General features: G+C 37.8%; 1 pseudogene across 1 annotated transcript; it reads right to left on the minus strand.

The window, feature by feature from the left end:
* Positions 1-243: 243 nt before the first annotated feature.
* On the minus strand, positions 244-2,196 carry LOC104587054 (alkane hydroxylase MAH1 pseudogene; annotated as a pseudogene). Its single transcript, XR_016075945.1, has one exon. The product of XR_016075945.1 is annotated as an alkane hydroxylase MAH1 pseudogene (transcript).
* Between the last annotated feature and the right edge of the window lie 2,326 nt (positions 2,197-4,522).

The following is a 4,522-nucleotide window of genomic DNA, read 5'->3' on the forward strand; positions in this document are numbered from 1 at the left end:
TATAGATATTATTTTATCAATTTCTTTTCTTTTCTTTTTTTTTTTCCTAAGGATCGACAAATTATAGGTTAATAGTCACTTTATCTTGAAAATTTCAAGCCACTCAAGTTGATCGAGTGCATTCATTTTAGTCTCTGTTTTTTTTCTTCCTTTAATTAACACACACACACACAAAAAAAAAAAAACCTAACTTAAGAGTGCAAAAGTTTGAAAATTTGATCAGATGATAGAAAACCTGAATACTGTAGGAAATTAATAGGAAATTTTATTCTCACTATTATTTGTCTTGGACAAACTTAATTATCATGGACGAGTTCCATCTCCAGCCTAATCAACTGCCAATTTATCCAAACTTCCTGTATCCACAGACCTAATAGACATGTAATCAAATAAGAACAAACATTCTTCCAATAAACAACCATTCTTCACATTTGACCACTAATATTTCTGGGTTTTCAATTTCCTATATGATGATCAATTATAATTTCAATTTCTTACACAGAAACAACAGCAAACTTACTTTGCCAAGCTACCACACTCTTTCTCTTATCTTCACCTTCAAACCATTCTTCATGTGCAGAACTATTGATGACATTGGGAACACAATCTGACCCTCAAGAACTTCAATCCGGAAGTTGAAGAGAACAGCTGCAGCAGCTAACTTCATCTGGGTAAACGCCATGTTTCTACCTGGGCAAGCTCTGGGTCCAATGGTGAAAGGAAAAAACTTGGACATGGCTTCCTGGCTTATCTTCCCATCCTGATCGATCCATCTCTCCGGCTTGAATTCCAGGTAGTCCTTCCCCCACAGCCACTCCAGCCTCCCCAAGGCATACATTGAGATTATGATCTTCATTCCTGGCTTCACGGCGGTGCCATCAGGAAGCACATCTTCTTTGATAACCCCTCTTCTGGTGAGCGGAAGTGGCGGGTTCAGCCTCAAGGATTCACACATGGCTGCATGGAAATACACCAGATCCTTCAGATCTTCCGAATCAAACACCCATGGCTGCTTTTGATCTCTGACGACACCTTCCGCTTCCTTCTTCTTCTTTAACTGCATCAATTCATCCAGGATCTTTTCCTCCACGCGAGGGGTTGTGGAAACCAACCAGAGGAACCAAGTGAGAGACGTGCCTGTCGAGTCCCGCCCAGCAAACAGGAAGCCCAGTGCAGTGTCTCTGAGGAACAGATCACTGTAAGCCTTGCTTTCTCCATTCTGAGCTTGAGAACTCATGTACATAGCTATCAAATCACTTCCCTGCACCCCTTTGCGCAGATCTTCTCTTTTCAACGAAATGTGCTCTAACAAGTGACGATCTATGATCTTCCGAGCTCTGGCCAGTCTCCCCTCACTCCCGACCCCCAACCAACCCAACAGCTTCCACAGCTTCCTGGGCATGATGTGCCTATGGAACACACCTTCCGTCCCATCGTCGATGGCTTTAGCAATCTCATTAGCAGCAGAGCTCAAAGAGAGCGAGTTCGGGTTTCTGCCGAGGACAGCCGTATAGACACTGTCGAATGCAAATCTCATGAACACATCTTCCAAATCCAGGACGTTACCATGTTTAGCAGCCTGAAGCATCAAGCTCAGGAGTCCATCACCCACCAGCTTCCTGCTCACGCTGGCCGTGAAACTCCGGAACTCCTTGGAAGCCAAGACGATGTGTGCTATCTTCTTGTGAGCTCGCCACTCGTCGTCGTCCAGAGTGAAGATATCATCTCCGAGCAGGTCCAGAGCCTCTTTTAAGTCGGGGCCTTTGGGGAAGTTGGCGAAGTTGGACTTGAGGATGTACTCAACGTTGCGGGGGTCGGACGTCAATATGACATCCATGCGGGCGAACACCGGCCCTCTGGCCTCTATTGTGCAGTTGATCTTGTTGGCGATGTCGACGATCCAGTGATGAACACGGTGGACGTTGGCGAGGATAGAAGGGTAGACATCCAGGATGGGCCAATACATCAAGATCTGGTTCTTGTTCTTCTGGTACCATGTTACGAAGAGGAGGCAAATGAGTGCGAGACAGAGCTCGAGCCATACGTCGATGAAGTCAGATTTGAAGAAGGTCAGGGTGGTATGAAACCCCATAGCTTTTGGATCTTGGTCAGCTGGGGTGTGTATGTATATGCTCAGCTCTTAAAAAGCACTTTTTATTATTCACAACTTGTCAAAATAAAAGAATAATAGAAAGGCGATGTGCCCAAATAACCACCCATCCTACCAGCAGTCATGGATTATTTTATTACTACATACAGAGCATACAGACACCATACAGTGGTCCAATATTTTAATTAATATGTAATAAATAAGCTAAATTCTATGGTATAAACGCATGCTTCGTGGTACTAATAACATGGAAGAAAACGTGGAGCTTGAAAATGTTGCACACCAACATTTCAAATGCCACAACCCATATGAAGTATTGGCTCATCAACTTTGGATTTGTGGTTAAACTTAGCACAAAGGTGTGTGATTATAATTCAGTTGAATGCCAATCGTTAGATGGATGAGCTTTAATTAAATTTCAGGAAAAAGTACGGGTGGGTCTGTGCTTGTTAGAGAGTATGTTAGAGAATAAATATCTATTTAAGGAGGGTTCTGATGTAGTAGGCACGTTAGGTAAGCAATGAGTGAGCATGTAATAGCTGTGTGACAATTTTTTTATTCCCTTAGACATAAATTATCCATTTTTTATTATTTTTATCAAAATAATTAAAAATAAAAAATAATGAAAAAAGAAAATGTAAATGATTCATAACTCCCAACACGTTTAGGTTTTTCTTTTTCATTGTTTTTTATTTTTAATTATTTTAACAAAAATAATAAAATAATAGATAATTTCTGTTTAATGTTTGGATGAAAGGCACATTAAGTGAGATGTGTCACACAGCTAATAGTTCAGTATCCTACTTTATGCTAATAGCACTGTTTTCCCATGAACTTCTGACATTGTTGCATCTACACCCCCTCAATGAACTCTAGGTTCGAATGTTTATTGAAGTCATTGATGTCATTATCTAAACATTTTTAAATGTCAAGATTGCCTTTAGATCAAAACATGCTGTTTTACACTAACCAAAATACCCTGAAAAAGAGTAAACTATATCTTGCTTGAATAGTGGGTTAGAACCCACCCTGATCCTCACCCATCTCAACCCACCCACTTTGATCCATATATCCACCATATTAAAGATTGTTTTCAATACACAAAAAAAAGTAGGAGACACAAAAATAGAAAGAACAAAAAAACTATACTAACAAAAAAGCCAAATTTTCAAAAAATAAAATGATATACTGTTCAAAAATACATCTCAACCAAAAAATAAGAATTGCAATTTGCAAAAAAAAAAAAAAGAAAGAATTCATAAAATGATAAAATTTTCAAAAAACATATATCTTAAATGAAAAGACAAATAATTGTAGAAAAACAAAGAAAATGATAAAAAATATTCAATAAAATAGTAGAAAATGTAGAAAGTACATAAGATTTAATTTAAAAAATATATATACTACAACAAATTATACAGGAATTGAATTTTATGGTCAGTGTAACAAGAAAGGGCGAATTTACAAGCAAATTAACCATTCACATGGTCAAAAATGGGTATTTTGGCAATTTTGCCTGAAGTAGGATACCGAACCGCAACTATTAGAAAGTAGAGGGAAGCTTTCAGCAATTTTATTTTTTCTTTTTTTTTTTTAAACTAACTTTAATTATTGTACACCATTTTATTTATGTTGTACAGATTGGCCATAAGGTACACATTTTTATTAGAAAAATAATATAAAAATCACATATATTATTACATTTGTTATGCCAAACTGAAGATACCATGTTTTTGAAATAAATGATGAAAGAGCATTTACCTTACTCACAAAAGGGCCAGAGTCGAAAAATAAAAAACCAACCAGCAAGTGGCTAATTAGTACTCACAACAAGTCAAAAAGACCCAAAATTATCTTTTATGAAGGAGGGGCCTCGGCGTAAAAAAAAAAAAAAAAAAAAGAGGGGTCACGTCTCCAAATCCTTTTGCTTAATTGCTTTATATACGTGCACTGCATATATAAGATAAAAATAAGGTCTGTTTGGTTCACAGTCTGAATTGGAATTGATATATATATCTATAGGAATCAGATTTGGAAGTAGAAATCTGGAATGGTCTATTCCCCTTGACTGTTTGGTTTGGATGGGAATTAGAATGGGAACCCGGAATTGGTTGGAATAGATTTTCATTCCCAATAGAGAAAGAGGGAATGTCCATTACCTCAAATGGATTCCACCAGAAATGAAAATCAGATTCTAATTCTATCCAACCAAATGGTTGAAATCAGAACAGACCATTTAGATTCTAATTCCATACCCTTATTCCCGCCAGAAAGGGACCTTAGCTAAGATATATAATTGTTGCAATATATAGGTTCAACGATTGTGTGTGTAGACTCCGTAAAGCATTATTTTTTTGGGACAATAGCAATTTATAACTAGACCTGTTCATGGGCCGGGTGCCCCGACGGGCC

Source organism: Nelumbo nucifera, chromosome 5 (genome assembly GCF_055504915.1).
Source record: "Nelumbo nucifera cultivar China Antique chromosome 5, China Antique-T2T, whole genome shotgun sequence".
Lineage (NCBI taxonomy): Eukaryota > Viridiplantae > Streptophyta > Magnoliopsida > Proteales > Nelumbonaceae > Nelumbo > Nelumbo nucifera.